Genomic DNA, 9,549 nt, shown 5'->3' with positions numbered 1-9,549 from the left:
TAATGCTTGGGGAAAATGCACTTTTACAAGGCTCTGGTGCCTGAATTTGTGAAAAAAATTACTTCATAGCCGGCTCTGGTGTGCAGGTTTCAAGGCCTCGGTGTTTTTGAGCGTTACCAGGTGCAGGGATGAGGAGGAGCGAGACCCGGGCACTTGACCCATGCTGTCAACAGGATTATTTCATACTATGAACATCAGATTCAGTACAAATTAGAAAGTTTCCTCAGGAGTTCTCTCCCTGTGATGGCTTCTTGCCCCAGTGCCGGAGCCCTGAGCCCTTCCCTTCCTGCCGAAGCCGCAGCACTCGCAGTGTCCGACGTTTGCTGTCCCCTGCTGGGAGTGCAGCTTGCTGCTGAGAGAATGGGCTGTGTATAATCCTCATATATTTTATATTGGTATCAGGGTCAATACCGGTTCTCTAGTGTTATTAATGTCGATTATCTAGTCTTATACTGTTAAATCTGTTTATATTTCAACCCTTGGGTTTCCTTGTTTTTCCCAATTCCCCTTCCCAGGTGGGGAGGGGTCATCAATTGAGAGAATAATTTTCTGAATGACAATAAATTGTTGTGGGTTCTTCAAACCGTAACATCCAGTCAGCGGCGCCTACGCATCTGCCAGGCTTTAGGGGTGTTTCTGTTGTCCCCGGTGTCACCTCTCCCTTTTTCTCCTTGGCACCGCGTTTCCCATCGATGAGGCCTTGCCTGCTAACAGCTCCTCATTTTTGAAGCCTTAGAGCTATGGCGTTTTGCAGCTTCATTAGATTTCACTTCTTTTCCTAGTTCTGTTGAGGAAAGAAGATGGCTCATGCCCTCCCTGTTCCAATTCCCTGCCCTGCCCGGCTTGGAAGTATAAAAGGTGATTCACTGGAAGCTCAGCTGCATGACTATGTCAGGCAAGGAAACTATGAAAAAGTGAAGAAGCTTCTGAAAAAAGGTAAAAGCAAAGTTTAGGCAGGTGCTGGCAGAAAAATTTTACTTTTTCCTGTATCCTTATATTCGTGGTAAAATATAGTCAGCATACTGTTGGTACAATTCAGTTTTGAGCGCAGAATATATTTGAAAAATGTGTTACAATTGGCCTTTTCTGGTAAGTGGCACTAATTATTGCATCCCAAAAAAAACGTTGTATGAAAATAAGTCAACTGTAAAGAAAACTAAGCCTTTAGTTGCAAGGTGCAATAAGGAAACGGTTGAGGCGGTGTAAAGCCTAAAGCGCCCTCGGAGCAACGCCGCTGCCCGGGGGGCGGGGCCTCCTGCGCGGGCGGGGCCTAGCGACGGCGGGGCGAGGAGCGCGCGTCTGATTGGCCGAGCGCGGCGTTAGATGCAAACGAGCGGGCGTGTCCCTCCCCGGAGCCCCGCGCGGCGGTTCCGCGGGCGCGGAGCGGTTCTGCGGGGCGCGGGGCGCGGGTCGGGCCGTGCCGGGGGGCGGCGGAGGTGGGTCGGTGGCGGGTCGGTGCGGGGTGTCCGTGTGTTGGAGGGCGGTGCGCGGCGGTGGGGCGGCGTGGCGGCGGTGTGTCGGGCAAGACTATACTTTCAGGGATCATTTCTGTAGTTGGTCACTAGAGGGGAGTGATCGCCCTTGTTCGGCGTCACAATCCGCGAGGAGGAGCGTGGCGGTCTCTCCTGAGCGCGAGGCGGGCGGCGGCGCTGCCTGGGCAGGAGCCGTCGCCATCGATGACCGTTCCTGGCGCGAGCCGGGAGGGAGAGAGCGCGGGCTGAGCGGCCCCTTTCACTTTTTTATTAACGGTGTTAACAACAGCTGAAGTTACGACTGGCGGCGCGGTGTCATTCACCCCGCGGAGGCTGCAGAGCCTGCCGCAGCGGCGTCTGACGCCTTCTGCGTCCTGAGCGCCTGTGTGCGTGTTCGTACGTCTTGACAGCGTGGGCCTCCCACGGTCGGGGCGGGGCTGGGAGGAGCAGCCCAGCAGTTCAGGCTGTGATGCCCAGTGCGGTAGAGTTAGTTGTTCGGTGGAAAGAAATTCTTACAGAGTTTGTTAGTGCTCGGGTGTGCTCCAGCCATCTGTTGGCTAGAGTGAGGTGCGGAAGCCAACACATCCCCTCCCAAGCGCCCATCAGGATCCCTGCAGCACTGACAGTCGTTGGTGCCAGGGCCTCTTTGGCTGTGATGCCATGGTGCAGAGGGAGCGCGGACTGAGATGGTGTCGCAGTTTAACCACAGCTGGCAACTTGGACCATGAGGCTATTCACTCACCCCCCCCCCAATGCAATGGGGGCAAGAATCAGGAGATTAAAAGTAACAAAACTTATGGGTTGAGATAAAGACAGTTCAATAGGTAAAGCAAAAGATGTGCATGCAAGCAAAGCAAAATGAGGAATTCGTTCACCACCTCCCATGGGTGGGCAGCCATCTCTAGGGAAGCTGGGCTCAATCATGTGTAACAGTCACCTGGAAAGACAAACGCCATCACTCCAAGCATCAGCCCCTTTCCTTCTTTCCTCACAGCTTTATATACTGAGCGTGATGTCACATGGTGTGGAATATCTTTTTGGTCAGTTGGGGTCAGCTGTCCCAGCCATGCCGCCGCCTAACTTCCTGTGCACCCTCAGCCCTCACTAGCGGGGTGCTGGTGTTAAAGGAGAAGCTGCGGCCCGAGCATTCACACCCAATCCAAGGAGTCCCACACTCACCGCACAAATCTTTAACTGCAGGACCAGGGTCCCTTTCAATCCTTAACTATCTTTAGCTGCAGGACCACCCACAGAGGGTGACCCCTGGGAGACAACGGGTACCCCTTTCTGCTCCTCTCACACACACACACACTCTCAGGCATGCTCCCTCCTTCTTCAGGCTTGACCTCAGGTTTCCCACAGCAGCGTCTCAGGCGTCAGATTTTATAAAATCAGATAATATAATTGAAAGGTACAGCAGCAGGGTCAGCCTGGGCTGGGAGCCTCCAAAAAGGGAAGGACCTGAAACAAAGAAGTCCCTGAGCAATTAGACTCTTGCAATCTATACATGTGCTATTTGTGTGTTTTAGCCCAGTGGTGATTTTTGGTGTGGGGTCTACTAACACCTTACTGGGTTCTCTCTCTGTGCCCAGGCTGGCTGTTGACTGCTCTGATCTTGTTGATTTTCAGCCTCTGCTGGGGGTTGTCACCTCCTTAATTGTGTGGTTTGTGCCTCTTGTGTGCCTGTGCCGGCTGGGAGAACATGGGGAACTGGAAAGTCCCAGGCTTAGGGAAAACACTACCAAAACATAAGTGCGTTATCGACGTTTTTCTTATACTAAAAGAGTAAGCACAGCATTATACCAGCTGCTAGGAAAATTACTAAGAAAATTATTGTGGCCTAAAGGCTTCAGCAAATCAAGGTACTCATAGTAAGTAAAGCTAAGCAAACAGCACCAATCACACCATAACCCTAAGTAATTAATTATAATTAAAACTTTCTTATTTAAGCTAAACAACTAATATCTCTCAACACCGCGGGTGCTGCTCCTTGGCGGGGCCGAAGCTGCTGTCTCTGAGCCCAGACCCGCCGAGCAGCGCGGGGAGAGGGGGTGCGGGGGCCGCGCTCCGAGCCGCCTGCGCCGCTGCCGTTGCCGTTCCGTCCCTGTGGGCGGTGGCAGCGGGTCCGGGTGGTGCTGGGCTGCGGCATCGGCGTCCCGGGGGCGGAGCCGCGGTTCTGATTGGCCGAGCGCGGCGTTAGATGCAAACGAGCGGGCGTGTGCCCCCTCCCCCCCCCGGAGCCACGCGCGACGGTTGTGCGGGGCGCGGGCCGCGGGAGCGGGGAGCGGGCGGTGGAGGGGGGTGCCGTGCCGGGGGGCGGCGGGCGGCGGCGGCGGGGGTGGGGTCAGTGGCGGGTGTCCGTGTGTTAGAGGGCGGTGCGCGGCGGTGGGGCGGCGTGGCGGCGGTGTGTCGGGCAAGACTATACTTTCAGGGATCATTTCTGTAGTTGGTCACTAGAGGGGAGTGATCGCCCTTGTTCGGCGTCACAATCCGCGAGGAGGAGCGTGGCGGTCTCTCCTGAGCGCGAGGCGGGCGGCGGCGCTGCCTGGGCAGGAGCCGTCGCCATCGATGACCGTTCCTGGCGCGAGCCGGGAGGGAGAGAGCGCGGGCTGAGCGGCCCCTTTCACTTTTTTATTAACGGTGTTAACAACAGCTGAAGTTACGACTGGCGGCGCGGTGTCATTCACCCCGCGGAGGGTGCCCAGGACGGAAGCGACCTCAAGGATCATTGGTCCAGTTTGTAATGTGCGGTGGGGTGGAGTTAGTCGTCCAGTGAAAATAAATGCTTTGAGAGTTCGTTAGTGCCAGGGCAATGGTGTGCTCACAGTGCTGTGGGATTGTTTGTGATGAATAGAACTCGTCAGAGAGTGACGAGGGGCTGTGGAGAAACTGTTTGGGATTCACCTTTCATGGCGCACTGTGGGAGTCTGTGTTGCTCAGGCTGGACCTGGAGCATGGTAAACCTTTGACCAGAGTCTGGTGGGCTTTAGGGAAGGAACTGCTTGATGCTGTGCTCTTTATGCTCTGCAGTGCCATGGCAGATGGGCTATGTCAGGTTGGATCCTGGGGCCACAGGGTCTCTGCTGGGGTCTGAGCTTTGGAGAAACTGCTCCCTGTTATGCTGTTGGCTGTGGTGTGGAAGTCCTTGGTGCTCAGGCTGGATCCAGAGCTGTAAAGGATGGTGTCAATTACGATGGCTCTCTGTGGAGTTCTAGTTGGTACGTGAGCGCATGTTTGAAAGCGCTGGGCCTCGGTAGCCTCTGGAAACCAGTGCATCCCCTCCTGAGCACCCAGCAGGAGCCCTGCAGCACTGCCGGGTGTTGCTTCTGGGGCCTCTTCTCTGGCGTCCTGGGGCGGGGGGAGCACAGAGTGAGGTGATTGTCTCGTGTGTTGTGTTGCGAAAACTTCACAACTGGCCCATGCTGTCCAAGGAGAGAGGCTTGGGTGCAAAGTATGGAATTACAAAAGTAATTATTTATTCATACACACGAGGTATCCTACTCAAACTGAGGCACCCCAGATGCGGGTTCACATGTGGTTCTTACATCTTTCAAGCATTCGGGTAGAAGATGATTTGACCAGTCATTAACGCACCTGCACACACACTACTGGTTTTCAAGGTAATGATAATTGTGTGGCGTTGTTATCCATTTGCCTCTTTCTGGGTCTGGGCACCGTGGAGTCAGTCTTGCTGCAGTTCCTTATCTCTGATGCCCAATAATGGGGGCGTTTCACAGAAGTGCTAGAGGGGCTGGGTGCTGGCCTTATCTTGCTAGTCCAGGGGTAACTTTTATTCTTCCTGGGCAGATTTAAGGTTCAGAGAAACAAAAGTCATTCTCTTCAGGGCAGGGGCTGTCCTCCTTGCAATGGGCTGGGGTCCCTTAGTTGTGCTTGCTCAGTCATGACCATGCAGTGTGCCATTATATATCTTATGGACTATGCTGTTTGCCACTATATCTTTAGAGTGTCCGTAAGATTTCACCCTGTAGAGACAAATCGGTACCCTCGTTAGGAAATGAACTTTCTGTGATAGTTGTCGGGAGGAGGCGTTCCATGGCCCCCGAGTGACTTTGCAGGAAGCGCGGGCTCTTGCAGGAGCTGTGCGGTGCGGGTGTCGCTGCCGACCGGAACCCTGGAGTCTGCCCGGACTCCGGGATTTCCCGTTTGCGGGCGGTGCTCCGTGTCGGTACCGGCTGGAGCCGCGGCCGCGGGACCGGCTGTGGGCGGTGCCCGGGGCGAGGAGCGCGCGTCTGATTGGCCGAGCGCGGCGTTAGATGCAAACGAGCGGGCGTGTCCCCCCCCCGGAGCCCCGCGCGGCAGTTCCGCGGGCGCGGAGCCGTTCTGCGGGGCGCGGGTCGGGGCGTGCCGGGGGGGCGGCGGGCGGCGGCGGGAGGGCGTGGGTCGGTGTGGGGTGTCCGTGTGTTGGAGGGCGGTGCGCGGCGGTGGGGCGGCGTGGCGGCGGTGTGTCGGGCAAGACTATACTTTCAGGGATCATTTCTGTAGTTGGTCACTAGAGGGGAGTGATCGCCCTTGTTCGGCGTCACAATCCGCGAGGAGGAGCGTGGCGGTCTCTCCTGAGCGCGAGGCGGGCGGCGGCGCTGCCTGGGCAGGAGCCGTCGCCATCGATGACCGTTCCTGGCGCGAGCCGGGAGGGAGAGAGCGCGGGCTGAGCGGCCCCTTTCACTTTTTTGTTAACGGTGTTAACAACAGCTGAAGTTACGACTGGCGGCGCGGTGTCATTCACCCCGCGGAGGGTGCCGGTTGTCTGCCGCAGCGGGGTCTGAGCTGGTGAGAATCACAGAATCCCAGGTCAGAAGGGACCTCAAGGATCATCTGCTCCAACCTTTCTTGGTGGAAGTATGGTTCAGAAGAGGTGGCCCGGCACCCTGTCCATCTGGATCTTAAAAGCGGCCAGTGTTGGGGATTCCACCCCTTCCCTGGGCAGGCAGATTGTTTCAATGGTTGATTGGTCTCTGGAATAATTTTCCTCTTGTCTCCACTCAGAATCTCCCCAGGAGTAACTTGTAATCCCTGGTCCTTGTAAAAAGGGAGTCTCCCATCTTCTTTGTGGTCGCCCTTTAAATACTGGAACATGATGATAAGTTCTCCCCTCAGCCTTCTTTTTTCAAGTGGCAATTCTCTCAGCCTTTTCTCACGTGGCAGGCTTCCCAGACCTTGGGTCATCTTGGTGGCCCTTCTCTGGACCCTCTCCAGCCTGTCCACAGCTGTCTTGTATAGCGGGGACCAAAACTGAATGCAGTTTTCTTGGTGTGGCCTGACAAGTGCTAAGCAGAGAGGGATAATGACTTCTTTATCTCTGCTGGTGATACCCTGTTGGCTTTCTATGTCACAGCAGCACTCTGTTCACTCATATTGAGCTCGTTGTCCACCAGAACCCCCACGTCCCTTTCCACAGAGCTGCTCCCCAGCTGGGTGGATCCCAGCCCTGGACTGCACTCCTGTATTATGTTTTCCCAGGTGTGAGACCTTACACTTGTCCTTGTTGAACTTCATAAGGTTCTTGTTAGCCCACTCTTCCAGCCTATCCAGGTCTTCCTGCAGGGTGGCTCTCCCTTCCCAAGTGTCCACTTCCTCACTCAGTTTGGTGTCATCAGCAAATTTCATCGGGGTACACTTGATCCCATCATCCAGGTCATTTACAAAGACACTGAACAGAGTTGGGCCCAGTATCAATCTCTGGGGGACCCCACTTGTGACAGGTTGTGTTTGAGAAGGAGCTATTGACCACCTCACTCCAGGTGCATCAGTCAGCCACTTCTCCCCCTACCGCACAGACCACTTGTCTGGGCCATAATGCGCCAGTTTCTCTAGGAGGAGGCTGTAGGGAATTGTGTTGAAAGCTTTGGAGAAATCCAGGTAGACAATGTCCACCGCTCGCCCCACACCAGCCGAGCAGGTTCCTTTGTTGTTTTAGTGCTGTCGGGGAGGGGTGAGAGCGTGTTGGGGCTGGGGACGCCCCGCTCTGCTCCCTGTCGTGTGGCTGGTCCCTGAAGGCCAAGTGGCTGTTGAGCTGTGGGTGCTGCTCCTTGACGAGGCTGAAGCTGCTGGCTCTGAGCACAGAGTCACCGAGCAGCGCTGGGGAGAGGGGCTTTAGGGGCTATTATAGAAGAGTCTGAGAAGCCCTTTTTGAAAATATTTCAAATTTTATCTTATGCAATTTCATCATCCTCCCATTTTATACACACTTGGGTTTCATCTGTCTGCTGCTGACTTCAGATTGAACCGTTTCTCTCTTTCTTTGAAAATCTTTTCCTTGAATTATAGTCCCGATCCAGTTTATCTCCTGCGCAAGACTCCCAGTAATTCTTCTTTTCGACTAAGCGAAGTTTCAGCTAATGTTCAGTTACGGTTTGCAGCCCAAGGCTTCTGCTCTCCAGCCACTCATGCCACGCAGAATCACTCAAGTTTCAATCCAACATAATTTTAGGCGATCACACCATGGATTCCAATATTCTATAAAAAAACCTGCTCTAATCCCCAACAGGGGCCGTCCCAGCCCCGCTCGGAGCCGTTCCCGTTCCGTCCCCGGGAGCGGGTTCGGGCGGTGCGGGGCCGCGGGACCGGCGTCCCGAGGGCGGAGCCGCGGTTCTGATTGGCCGAGCGCGGCGTTAGATGCAAACGAGCGGGCGTGTCCCTCCCCGGAGCCCCGCGCGGCGGTTCCGCGGGCGCGGAGCGGTTCTGCGGGGCGCGGGGCGCGGGTCGGGCCGTGCCGGGGGGCGGCGGGGGTGGGTCGGTGGCGGGTCGGTGTGGGGTGTCCGTGTGTTGGAGGGCGGTGCGCGGCGGTGGGGCGGCGTGGCGGCGGTATGTCGGGCAAGACTATACTTTCAGGGATCATTTCTGTAGTTGGTCACTAGAGGGGAGTGATCGCCCTTGTTCGGCGTTACAATCCGCGAGGAGGAGCATGGCGGTCTCTCCTGAGCGCGAGGCGGGCGGCGGCGCTGCCTAGGCAGGAGCCGTCGCCATCGATGACCGTTCCTGGCGCGAGCCGGGAGGGAGAGAGCGCGGGCTGAGCGGCCCCTTTCACTTTTTTGTTAACGGTGTTAACAACAGCTGAAGTTACGACTGGCGGCGCGGTGTCATTCACCCCGCGGAGGCTGCAGAGTCTGCCGCAGCGGGGTCTGAGCCGGTGAGAATCACAGAATCCCAGGTCAGAAGGGACCTCAAGGATCATCTGCTCCAACCTTTCTTGGTGGAAGCATGGTTCAGACGAGGTGGCCCGGCACCCTGTCCATCTGGATCTTAAAAGCGGCCAGTGTTGGGGATTCCACCCCTTCCCTGGGCAGGCAGATTGTTTCAATGGTTGATTGGTCTCTGGAATAATTTTCCTCTTGTCTCCACTCAGAATCTCCCCAGGAGTAACTTGTAATCCCTGGTCCTTGTAAAAAGGGAGTCTCCCATCTTCTTTGTGGTCGCCCTTTAAATACTGGAACATGATGATAAGTTCTCCACTCAGTCTTCTTTTCTCAAGGCTGAACAAACCCAATTGTTCCAGAAATGGATCAATTTATGAATGGTCCAGGCCTCGTTGCCCCCGCGGGGGGTGCAAACTCTGCCGCAGCAGGGTCTGAACCAGGGAGAGCTGCAGGACTGGGGCGGTCTGCCAGGGTGTTTCATGGAATCACTGAATCCTGAGCCTTTTTTATCAATGAGACCAAGAATAGATCAGTTTCATCATCTAACTCATTGTGCAGTTGTGGTTGCAGGTTCATATCCCTCCAGCCTAGCGTTTTCCATTGTTGTACGAAATGGAATTCATTATTTTGAACAAAATTTGTTAAGGTAACAAACTACTCGTCTATTAATTACTGCTTTAGGATAATTTTGGGTTTTATTAATGCTGTCCTCTGGTGTTGTCCGTGCTCATCCAGGCTAATACTTTGCCTCTCGTTTGTTCATCGTTTATTTGAAAACATCATGGACAAGCATTACGTCGTAAGGAAGTTCATTTGCTCTTTTTTCAATTTCTGCTAATATCATTATGTTTTCATGTTTCTAGTATTTTAGAGGGAATATGGCAGTTGGTTTCAGTGTTAATGAACCCTTGCCTTTTATTCGG

General features: G+C 54.9%; 4 non-coding genes across 4 annotated transcripts; all 4 read left to right on the top strand.

The window, feature by feature from the left end:
* The first annotated feature begins 1,523 nt into the window (after window positions 1-1,523).
* LOC141746959 (small nucleolar RNA U3) lies at window positions 1,524-1,726 on the top strand. The gene has a single exon (XR_012588562.1). It is a non-coding gene; the product is annotated as a small nucleolar RNA U3 (small nucleolar RNA).
* A 2,161-nt stretch (window positions 1,727-3,887) lies between these two features.
* Window positions 3,888-4,090, top strand: LOC141746958 (small nucleolar RNA U3). Its single transcript, XR_012588561.1, has one exon. It is a non-coding gene; the product is annotated as a small nucleolar RNA U3 (small nucleolar RNA).
* Window positions 4,091-5,944: 1,854 nt separating this feature from the next.
* Window positions 5,945-6,147, top strand: LOC141746951 (small nucleolar RNA U3). The gene has a single exon (XR_012588554.1). It is a non-coding gene; the product is annotated as a small nucleolar RNA U3 (small nucleolar RNA).
* Window positions 6,148-8,305: 2,158 nt separating this feature from the next.
* On the top strand, window positions 8,306-8,508 carry LOC141746940 (small nucleolar RNA U3). Its single transcript, XR_012588543.1, has one exon. It is a non-coding gene; the product is annotated as a small nucleolar RNA U3 (small nucleolar RNA).
* The last annotated feature ends 1,041 nt before the right edge of the window (window positions 8,509-9,549 follow it).

The sequence above is a fragment of the Larus michahellis genome, chromosome 7, assembly GCF_964199755.1.
Source record: "Larus michahellis chromosome 7, bLarMic1.1, whole genome shotgun sequence".
Taxonomy (NCBI): Eukaryota; Metazoa; Chordata; class Aves; order Charadriiformes; family Laridae; genus Larus; species Larus michahellis.
Note: the sequence above shows the minus strand (reverse complement) of the source record. Positions and strands in the feature narration are given on the sequence as shown.